The 12,029-nt window shown below is 42.3% G+C and overlaps 1 protein-coding gene across 2 annotated transcripts in view; it reads right to left on the bottom strand.

The window, feature by feature from the left end:
• FKTN (fukutin) overlaps window positions 1-12,029 on the bottom strand; it is a 121,633-nt gene that overhangs the window by 18,683 nt on the left and 90,921 nt on the right. The window lies entirely within an intron of this gene.

Genomic DNA, 12,029 nt, shown 5'->3' with positions numbered 1-12,029 from the left:
AGGCAGAAATGCAGACACACTTTTCTAATATAATTGCAGGAAACGGTTCATTTTTACGATGCGTTATGCAGGAAAGCCAAATAAATTGCAACATTTTATACATTTCCAAGCCATAAAAGAGTAAAGATTCCAGCCCACAGTTGTTATAACATTCTCCTTTAGCCAACATTTTCAGAAAATAGGAACATCCGATCATGATCATTTGATTAGTTAGAACAACAGTATAATGTCCCACAGTAGGCTCTTGAGATTTCAAAAGAGGTGGTTGAGGCATGCTCGTGTCGCAAGAGGCACCTAAATACAAAAAGAGTATTTTCTTTGATGAGTCAACCTAATGCATAAATGGGACACGGTAGAAATAAATGACAGCTCATCATTAGAGAGCCACAAAATAAGGTAATGTTATTCTCGAAGTGTTTAAGACCAGCACTAGTCAATTTGCACAAACTATTGCTGCTATTCTCGCCTCCATCATTAATACTTCCTTTCCAATTGCAGCTGTTCCTTACTGCTCTAAACAAGCCTTGATATCCCCTCTGCTAAGGAAACCTACTGCAGAGCCCTCTGTCCCCATTAATTTCCGACCCATTTCCCTACTACCTTCCATGGAAAACGAAGACGAAACAACTGTCTGCTTTTACATACACACATTCTCTTCTTGCTGAGGCACATATAGCAGCCATGAATCAGCTGTGGATGGTTCAAGAAGGGGGAGGGGGGGAGAGGGGCGTCTCACTCAGTCTTGCTATATAAACTGGCACAAGCAACAAGGTCCTTAGTTGGATTGGCTCATTTTTATGAGGACGTGTCCAGGCAGTTCCTATCCCCCTTGCTCATCTGCATTTTGCAAGCAAGACACAGGTGTTCCCCAAGGTTCTTAAAATCCAGTGCTATTTAACACTTATGTTGCCCTGCCAGCAAAGTTTATTATATTTTTTTAATCTGGATTTCTTGATTATTCTTAGACTGAATGAGAACCCACCTTCAGCTCTGCTTATGTAAAAATCGAACGGCTAGAATACTTTTGCAAGAAAGCTCCTGTAGAATGGGATAATCACCTTGTGAAGGAGAACAAGGAGCAGAAGATAGCACAGCAATTACCTTCACCACTGTAGAAAATGAGCAGCTCCCACATGTGTATCATTTCCCTATTCAAGGTGCAGAAATAGAGAACTGAAAACATTTCTTTTAGGGCAAAATATCTAAAGGCAGTGAGGAGCCAAAATACCTGCCACAGAAATATCACATTTGTTACCTGTAAATAAAAGCACAACTTATCAGAAGAGCATCAGCCTGACTCCATCCAAATAGAAGCTGCAGGCCAGATATCTTGCAGCTACAGAATCTTTAATAGTACTGTGGCGGAAGTCAGGCAGAGCTCATAAGGCCACCATGACCTCTGCCGGATTTCAGCCCTGATTGTGGTGGAAGTCAGGCATTTCTCATAATATGGCAGATGGATGGTAGCTGTGGTGGCGGTATGTTGGCGGCCGTCACCGCGGCAGTAGGCAGTAAGTACCACCCAGGTCATAATTAGGGCCTTTATGTCCTATACATTATCCATAAACCAGTATAAAGGGTTAAAAATCGAAAATGCTCAAAGTAATGAACACACTACAAAAGCGTATGTATGCAAGGTTTTCAGAATGTCAGTCTTTAAAACCACTAAGCATTCATAGACTACATTGCACCACTTAAACCCTGTATTGAAATGCCTGAACTATGATGAAAAGTGCAACCTGACAGGATTGCATTGAGATTAAAATATGTATTGTTCCTTTAAAGCTCCGGGAGCTTCCACTACCCTTGATGCCTTGTACGGGCAGTTACTTCACAGAGTTTATTCATTTTGAAGGAACTTTGGACGAAATGAATCATGCATTGTTTTCTTGGCCAACATAATTGTCAGACTAGAGTAGCACGCAAAAAACTGATAAGACCAGCGGCTCTTTCGCATGAGAGAGAACTACTTGAAAATACTCTGAAATTCCATCATATTCTACATTTGTAATAGACTAAAAGCATTCTTTAAAGCAGCCGCAAACTACAGTCAGCTTTTGTAGCCCTATCAAGACAACAATGCTTTTTGAAGGCATGTACAGACTTACAGGTGGCTGCTTTGCAAATCTCTGCTAAAGGAATATTTCTCAGCCAAGCCACAGTGGCTGGTAGTGTTCTTTTTGTCTGCCTAGTGGTGGCTTATTTGCTAGCTGATAACACAAGTATAGCCATGCTGCAAGATGGATTGTTTAGACATAGCCATTTGCTGATGTATGTGGCCATTATTCACAGAGATGCTTGGACTTTCTTATTGTCTTGGTTTTGTCTAAATAAAAACAAAGAACTCTTCTAATATTTCAAGGATGTAGGATACAGTCTGTTGCTGAAGGTGGACTGGGAAATTATGTCAGAAGAGTCATGCTCTGATTGATATGAAATTCTGAGACAACTTTTGGGATAAAAGGGGTGAAGCCTCAAACCACCCTGTCAGCGTGGAATACAGAGTAAGGTTCTGCTGATGAAAATGGTTGTATCTCTCTAACTCTATGGGCTGGAGTTATCAGTATGACAAAGACCATCTTTCATGATAGATGTTGCAATGAAGTCTTATGAATAGGCTCAAAGAGAGGGCCCATCTATTTGGTTAATACCTACAACTCCCAAGGAGGAGTAAAAGACCTAAAATGAAAAATGTTATTCAAAACTTCAAGAAAGTCTTTGATGACAGTTCTCCTGAAGAAAGATAATCTGATAAATCACTTTTCTGTGTGCGGTAATAGCAACAAAATGAACCTTTAGCTAAGCAAACTGCAACTTTCATTGAGTCAGATGTAACAAATATTGAAGGATGGCTTCATGACAAGTGACAATGTTGATAAAATATACCAAATCTCTTCCATTTAAAGGAATAAAATGCCAGGTTGATACGGTATTTAGCTTCCCTTATTATGTCCATGCATAATTGAGGAAAATTGACATGCCCCTAATGTCTGCCTTGAGGAGCCATGCTGCCAAATTCAATGATGTCAGATTGAGGTTGAACAGTTGAGACTGAGATCTGGTCTGCAAACTCTGTTTACTTGGCAGTCTCTTATGTGGAAGAGTGACTTTTAAAGAAGACAGATACCAACATTGCCTGGGCCAGTGTGGAAGAATGAGCTTCATTGCTGCTTGACAATTCTAGAGTTTCAGGAGGACTACAGGAATCAACGAAATTTGAGGAAATGTGTAAGGCAATGTCCTTGACCAAGAACTTAAAACATCCATGCCCAAGGACTCTGGCACCAGTAGCCTTGAGGCAAAGTCTAGTCCTTCTTAGTTTTCTGATATGGCGAAGAGATCTACGTTTGGAATGCCCCACTTCACTCTACGAAGAGTGTCGCCCAGGGCCCACTTGTGATTCTTTTAGTAGAATTGACTGAGGTCATCTCCTTGATGGTTTAGATTTCCTGGCAAGTGAACTGCTCCAGAGACAGTCCTCTAGCCAAGGCATATTTTCAGATTTTCTGAGACTCTAGTGGGAGCGTTCTGGTATATAATGGACTGTTATTAGATTATTTATCCAGACGAGGACTATGATCGCTGTCAGTGCAGGCAGGACAGCACTGACAGCCAGGTGGACTGCTCGAAGTAACTGTCAACAGAACGCTTTCTCTGGTATGGGGGTGGGTAACAGAAACAGGCAATGCTCCTAGTGCCCTGGGGGTCTTCTTCTGCACAGAGGTGCGGCCTGTTGCCTGCCATGGAGCAGGAAAAGAGTTTCTCTGATCCCCAGAGTATGCAGAGAGGATGACAAGGATTTCTTCACCTCTAAGGGGAAATTTTATATGGAGCTCGGTGATGCACATTTCCCCTCAAGTGAACTTCAGCTTAAAGGAACATTTTGCAGGTAAGCAAGCACCCACGCTTAATGAAGTGGTCTTCTAGTGGCTTCTGATACTGCTGTTTCTCCTCCATAGCAGCAGCTTAGATGTTGGATGCTGGACTTGCCATCCTACCACCTCTGGTGATCTCCTGACCTAAGGGTCTTTGCAGCAGCTCCGTCCAAAATTCTCAACTGCAGAGCACTCTCCTTGCCTGCATTCCCCAGTCACCCAGGCTTTGTGTCACTTGTATGGTGATGTGGAACAACAAGAATCTTAAGTGCACAGTCCTAGGGAGCCACAGCACGGCCAGTCCAATGCAAGACCAGGAGACTCCACTTTCTGGGTCCCAAGTAAGTCAACCGAGGAGTCCGGAAGCTGATGTGACCAAACCTACAGAAAATCCACATAAGGCCAGAGTACAAGTCTGAAGTAGTTTAGAGTACCTAAGCTCCATAGAGGGGTTCTTCCTCCATGACAGTCATCCCAGACTGTTGGAAAATGGCCTCAACGAAGGGTAACCCAAAACGTTTTGCCTTCCTCCACTTCTTTTTCTGACCTCATTTTTGAGGCTTTAAGACTCTGGACACTTTACCACTGCTAACCAGTGCTTAGGTGGATGTGCTCTCTTCCCAAAAACATGGTAACATTGGCTCATACCCAATTGACATATTTAATTTACTTGTAAGTCCCTAGTAAAGTGCACTACATGTGCCCAGGGCCTGTAAATTAAATACTACTAGTGGGCCTGCAGCACTGATTGTGCCACCTACATAAGTAGCCCCTTAACCATGTCTCAGGCCTGCCATTGCAAGGCCTGTGTGTGCAGGTTCACTGCCACTTCGACTTGGCATTTAGAAGTACTTGCCAGGCCTTAAACTCCCTTTTTTCTACATATCAGACATCCCTAAGGTAGGCCCTAGGTAACCCAATAGGGCAGGGTGCTATGTAGGTAAAAGACAGGATATGTACATATGTATTTTATATGTCCAGGTAGTGAAAAACTCCCATATTCGTTTTCCACTTCTGTGAGGCCTGCTCTTTTCATAGACTAGAATTAGCACTGCCCTCATGTACTTTTTGAGTGGTAGGTTCGGATCCGAAAGGGGTAACCAGGTCATATTTAGTATGGCCAGAATGGTAATAGAAAATCCTGCTTATTGGTGAGGTTGGATTTAATTTTACTATTTTAGAAATTACACTTTTAGAAAGTGAGCATTTCACTGCACTTAAAACCATCTGTACCTTACAGCCTGTCTCCAATCAACGTCTGGTCTGTGCTGGTTGACCGCTCCCTTGTGAATTTCACCCAGACAACCACAAACACAGGACACTCAGCCACATCTGCATTCTTCTGCATACTGAATGGGTCTTCTTGGGCTGGAAGGATGGAGGGCCTGACACTTGCACTTCAAAGGCCAGTGGCCTGCCCTCACACAATGGATTTATAACCGCCCACTGGGACCCTGGCAGACATGACTGGGCTGAAAAGGGAACTTGTGCACTTCAAAACCACTCTTTGAAGTCTCCCCAACTTCAAATACATTTTTGGGTATATAAACTGGGGCTCTGACCCCACCAACTCAGACACTTCTTCTGGACCTACACCTGCACTCTGTCAGAGGAGCTGCCTGGCTGCCAAAGGACTCATCTGGACTGCTTTGTTGCGAAGGACTGCTGCCCTGCTGCTGCCCTGCTGGCCTCTGACTTTGCTGAGAAGGACTCTGCCTTCTCCGAAAGTGCACTCCAAGGGCTTGGATTGAGGTTGCCTCCTGCTTTCTGAAGTCTCAGGGCCAAAAAGACTTAATCTCTTTAGGAAACTCTGAGTGCGTTAAAAACCAGTGTGACACCTGCCAAAAACGATGTGAAGCCTGCCTTGCGACCGGGAAATCGCTGCACTGTCGACCGGAATGATGCTGCCCTACTTCCTGAGTGGAAATTAGAGGCAGCGCCTGCCTTGCAATGGAAAATTTGACGCATCGCCTACTGGATCATCGCAGCGCCCTTGCCTTCTTCCAGCGCATCAAAATACCCCTGCACTGCAGTGAGGAATCAAGACTGCGATCTAAAAAATGGTGCAAACTCCTTGCAGTGTGGAAAGAAATGACGCATTGGAAAATCCGAGGTACACCCCATTTTTCTACGTGTCTCCTCCTCCTCGGTCTCCGTGTGTCCTTTTTTGACGCATACCAGATCGTGTGTGTAACAAAGAGACAACTTTATTTCTAAGGATTAAGACTCTTTTAAACCTTTTAAAAGTGATATTTCAACTTTTTATTGCATCTTTGTCGTTTTGACCTTATGTTATTCAGAAAAATATTACCTATTTATCTAAACCTATTAGGTGTATTTCTGTGGTGTTTTCACTGTGCTACTGTGTGATTTATTGCACAAATACTTTACACATTACCTTCTAAGTTAAGCCTGACTGCTCAGTGCCAAGCTACCAGTGGGTGGGCAAAGGATAATTTGCATTGTGTGTGTGACTTACCCTGACTAAGCTTGTGGTCCCTACTTGGACAAGGGTGTATACCTCTGCCAACTAGAGACCACATTTCTAACACAGACCTATTCTCAATCTGGTGGGCCTTTGAAGGAAGTTAAAAAGGGAGATTAAGTTTTCCTTGATTGGCAGAGCACCCTCGCCCCACCACAGTGGTACCACATTATCTTTCCAACCCTTAGTGTCATTGACAATACCCTGACCATTGAATAGCCCGCTCTATGCTGTCTTCTGCGTAGGAATAAAGAAGGCAGTTCTATCCAAATTTCTTCAGAACCTCCACCTATCCTGGCCTGTCTGTTTCCTTCAATACTCTTCAGAGGGACCCACCACTTGGAGCAGAGACAGAAGTCTAGGTCCTCCTTCGCTCCAGTCCTGGGAACATCCCAGCCCTGGATAAGCAAGGAAGTGCAAGTTTTGGGTATGGAGAGTCACACCCCACCTTCTTCCTCCAGCAAAAAAGCTTAATCCCCCTATAATGCACCTGCTGTTTCTTAGAGCCCCTGATGTGCCAGATGGAGCAGCAGAATAATTAAGTCACCCAACCAGGCAGCTCAAAAGAATAATTTAGATATGGGTAGACCCAAATAATTATGCCAAATTATGAAGCATGTGAAGGAATCCAGGTATATCAAAATTGACTGCTCTTTGGATTCTGGGCCAAACAATCAGTATACAAGGCAGCAACCCTGACCCTTTTAACATAATCCTGACTGTTGCAGAGTACACCCTTTCAGGGTCATGATGTTTTGGGTGCGTTTATAGTACCATAATACAGGAAGCTCCGGGTACAAGTCATCTGAACCACTAGCTAGCAACAACTTTTGTCTGATGGTATAGGCTGGCATGTGCTGAGGTAAAAAGGAGGCTGAGGTAGATCAAAAATGCTGAGTGCAGGTGGGAATTTGTTTGGAAATTCATGACAGCAATAGTGTTAAGAGAATCCTGCAGTTCATAGATTTCTACCCTAGTACAACAGCTCAGTGAGCCCATGTATTTGTTACAGAAATTCTTGTGTAACCTGCAAGTCGCAATTTCCAATCCTGGTAAATTAGCTCAGTCGGTTATACACCAACTGCTCTCAAAACACATTCCCTGTTTAACAACCACTCATTTTACAGCTTATAGAACTCAAACTAACACTTCTGGCAGTACACCAAATGCACAGGACGTGGTTTCAGAATAGGGAAGCCTCACTAAAATAAGGAGTGCTGGAATGTGACCCCTTTTATGCTGGTCACCCCCAGGTTATTCATTTTTTTAGACTCACCTGCTGGTAATCTTGATCTCCAACACGGGGACTCTGTTATACAGTGCTGATATATGTAGGCTTTCAGGTAAAACATGTTGAAACTGGCTTAAAACCGGTTTGGTCCATTTACCTTTCCTATAGGGCCATTGTACAAGGCACAGAAATACACTATTTGCATGTAAAGTTCAATGCCACTTTTGGAGTATACACCTACTGTGTTATCCACTACAGTGGCAGTGAAAACATTGCTTTAGGCCTGTGTCCTGCTATTTGATGGAGTTTTGTTTTGACCAATGACTTTGTGTTTCACCACTGCGCATATTAGTTGCTCAATGTTCACCAGTAGCACATGGTATGTTTTGTTCAGTTTAGCCGCCTATGGGCTTTGACATTGCATTAGTCATTACATTCTGTATTGTGCCTTTTGGCTTTGACATGGCATTAGCCATTACTTTCTGTATTCAGTTGAGCCGTCTATGGGCTTTGACATTGCACTAGCCATTACATTCTGTATTCTGCCTATTGACTTTGACATGCTATTAGATATTCTGCCTATTGGCTTTGACATGATATCATATATTACACTTTGTATTCAGCTTAACTGCCTATTGGCTTACACTTTGTATTCAGCTCCGCTGCCTATTGGCTTTGACATGATATTATACATTGCATTTTATATTCAGCTCAGCTGCCTATGGGCTTTGACATGATATAAGACATTGTATTTTGTATTCAGCTTAGATGCCTATTGGCTTTGACATGACACTAGACATTGCATTTGATATTTAGGTTAGCTGCCTATTGCCTTTAACATGACATTGCATTTGATATTTAGGTTAGCTGCCCATTGCCTTTAACGTGGAGTTCTGTATTTTTCCAAGCTGTGTTTTTGCACCAGAGAACCAAGATGTTTTGCTCTCACTGTAGACTAGACCTGATAAGAGAGAGTACATGGGCGTTGTTTCTCTTCCCTTGAGCTTGGGAACAGGAGTAGTCTTGGAGACCTGGCCAGTCTCCAAAAGGCTTGCTCAGTTTCCCAGGTCTGAGAGGAGGGGGCACACCTTTGTAACGAATGTAACAGGCTGCAGAGAGTCAGATTCGAATCTGCCGGACCTCGTGCTGGAGCTTGGCGCAGGCTGCCAGCAATCCCGTGTGGGTAGATGAATCTCTCTTTCTCGCGGTTGACAGGGATCCTCAGCTTGCAGACCTTAGAAAGATGAAGCTGTGAATAGTTCCCACACGGTGAAGTATTTGTTTTGCTTTGCATTCAATATCTTATAAATATAACCTGCTGTGTATATTGCAAACTGATATATTTTGTTTGATTAACGCGGACTTGAAAGCTACTAATTCGTCATTCATTCATAAACATTGTGGTTGGGGAAGAATAAAATAACAATAAAAGTCTTCTTTGACCTCAGAAGTGCATTTCTGTTGTGTTATGTTAGTGCTTAGAAATTAAATAAGAGGAAAGCACTACAATTGGTACCAGGAGTGGGGTCGGTCATTAAGAGGTGATTAAAGGGGTTTGACGAGTTAGTAGATTTCTAAGTGCACACTTTAAAAGTGTAATTGTTTTTTGTTGTTTGGAGAATTACAGAAATTGTTTTCTGTTTGGAGAATCACAGTAGCACGGCAGACCATGTCTGAGAATACATGTGTTGATGAACTGCCTGATGGTGCTAAGAAAAACTGTGAATTGTTTTCTGTTTGGGGAATTACAGAAGAAAATGCATGTGTAGCTAAAATGCCTGATGTTGTTTTGAGAAATAATTCCTGTTGTATATATGTAGAAAAAGTGTGTTTTGGAAGTAATGATGACAGAAAGGTCTGGATACCTTTATCTGCTTACAGAGAAATGCAGGAGAAATGTAGGAAGTTGGAACATGAAAATAGGAATTTACGTGAGCAAATTAGCCCGACTGAAAGTTATAAAAGGGCTGTTTTTGAAGAATCGTTCTTGTCCCATTCCAGTAATGAGGGGGTTAAGACAGCTCCGAGCTGCACTGAGCTTTCGTGTGAGCCAGGGTTTTTGGCAGCCAAAATGCATTCCTTAACTGATAACACGGACGAGAGTCAGAATGTGATTTACGAGTTACCGTTGCAAAATGCACAAGTAAAACGAAGGATTTTAGAGCAAGACACCCCGAGTTTCATTAGCTTGTTTGATTTTTGGAAAAAGAATAGCCCTCATTTGAGTGAAATCCTAACACTTTTGTATATGGTCACTGTGAAAAATTATATGCAGTTGCGCGCTTGTGATTTGGCAAATGAAATAATGCAGACTTTAGGTTTCTGCGCAGTGCAAGAAGGAAATACTTATGTACATGTAATTCAAGAACAAGGGAAGAAAATACTGCCCCTAGCTAGAATCATACAATGGATCTGGTACTTGCAAGACAGGGCTAGAGTACCACAGATAAAAGAGTTACCAATGAAATTGTGTGCACCATTTGAATTCGTGTCTACTGAAGATAAAAAGCATGTTTGTTTTACTAATGATTCATTGACTGAAATGTTGTTTTCTGGCACCGTAGAAGGAACAGCGTTGTATAATGTGTGTCAGATTTTAAAGCAAGAGCTACGTGAGATGTGTCATTTTTATGCTGATTTTTGGTTCTTTGATAATGTTTTAGCACCTAACTGGTTCAATTACCTTGCAGATGTTAATGAGAAAAATGCAGAGAGAGAAGTGTTCACCCAGAATTCTGCCTTAGTGGGGATAGCTATGTGGGTGCCCCAGAAATGTAAAAAGGCCACTTACAGGTGGGCAGAGATGAGAGAGATGCACATTCCCCTAGATTTGATAAAAACTGTGCAGCACGCACAAAAGCAATCTGTCATGCAAGCAGTCACAGAGCAGTTGGGGAGAGGAAAGTTACCAGAACAGAAATGGCAAATTGATCAGGTTTTAGGGAGAGTGATTGCTGCAAATTACCAAGGAAAAATCGAAATTATGCTGATACCTAGAAAAGAATCTGATTCATTCATACGAATTGGAGACAGAATGGCCCAAATTGGCAAAAGTGCAGTGAATGGAGGTTTGGTAAAGAAGGAGTCTGCCCCAGCCCTTCTGACAGTGCAAGAAAAGGGAAGCTGTGGTGCAGCAGATAAAAACCTCAGTGCTGATGTGTGGGCTGAAGCCCCAAGTGACCCTCCAGAACCTGCAGAGAATATAACAAAGGGCCCCAAAAACGTCCTGCTGATTATAAAACAGGGAAAGAAAGAGGAAGGGTGCAGTTTAAATGAAAAATGTTATTTGCAAGAAAAGTCATACTTGTTTCTTTTGCAGATCCGACCACGTTTCGCCACTGTCCCTGAGTGTGCTGTGTGGTCCCCCTTCCGGTGTGTGCGTGTGGGGTCGGGGAAGGGACCGAATCCCCAACCTGAACCTGGCTGAGTAAAGTGCCAGCACCATGGATCCATTTTGCGCAAACTGCGCCTTCAGTTCAAGTTCAACTTGTTTGCTGTGTTTTTTTTTTTTTCCCTCTCGTATGGAACTCTGACTTTTGCTTACCTTCCAGAAAACCTTTCAGGTGGACCGTGCACCTTTACATGAGCAGAACTCATGCCACATCAAATTGCTAACACTGTTGAATTAGAGACTCATTCAGAAAAAAAAAAGAAAATAATAATTGCCCAGTCTTTTCTGTATAGATGTATCTGATGTGAAAGGTTATGAAATCAATGTGTTAATTCACTTCTATTGCTTTACAGGGATTGCTTTGATCATTGAAATTTGATTTGCTGATAATGTTTTTTTTTTTGTTTGTTTGAAATATGAGATATGTGAAACAAAAATTCATTGGTCAAAGGGCGGAATGTCCTGCTATTTGATGGAGTTTTGTTTTGACCAATGACTTTGTGTTTCACCACTGCGCATATTAGTTGCTCAATGTTCACCAGTAGCACATGGTATGTTTTGTTCAGTTTAGCCGCCTATGGGCTTTGACATTGCATTAGTCATTACATTCTGTATTGTGCCTTTTGGCTTTGACATGGCATTAGCCATTACTTTCTGTATTCAGTTGAGCCGTCTATGGGCTTTGACATTGCACTAGCCATTACATTCTGTATTCTGCCTATTGACTTTGACATGCTATTAGATATTCTGCCTATTGGCTTTGACATGATATCATATATTACACTTTGTATTCAGCTTAACTGCCTATTGGCTTACACTTTGTATTCAGCTCCGCTGCCTATTGGCTTTGACATGATATTATACATTGCATTTTATATTCAGCTCAGCTGCCTATGGGCTTTGACATGATATAAGACATTGTATTTTGTATTCAGCTTAGATGCCTATTGGCTTTGACATGACACTAGACATTGCATTTGATATTTAGGTTAGCTGCCTATTGCCTTTAACATGACATTGCATTTGATATTTAGGTTAGCTGCCCAT

The sequence above is a fragment of the Pleurodeles waltl genome, chromosome 1_2 (assembly GCF_031143425.1).
Source record: "Pleurodeles waltl isolate 20211129_DDA chromosome 1_2, aPleWal1.hap1.20221129, whole genome shotgun sequence".
NCBI classification, from domain to species: Eukaryota; Metazoa; Chordata; class Amphibia; order Caudata; family Salamandridae; genus Pleurodeles; species Pleurodeles waltl.
Note: the sequence above shows the minus strand (reverse complement) of the source record. Positions and strands in the feature narration are given on the sequence as shown.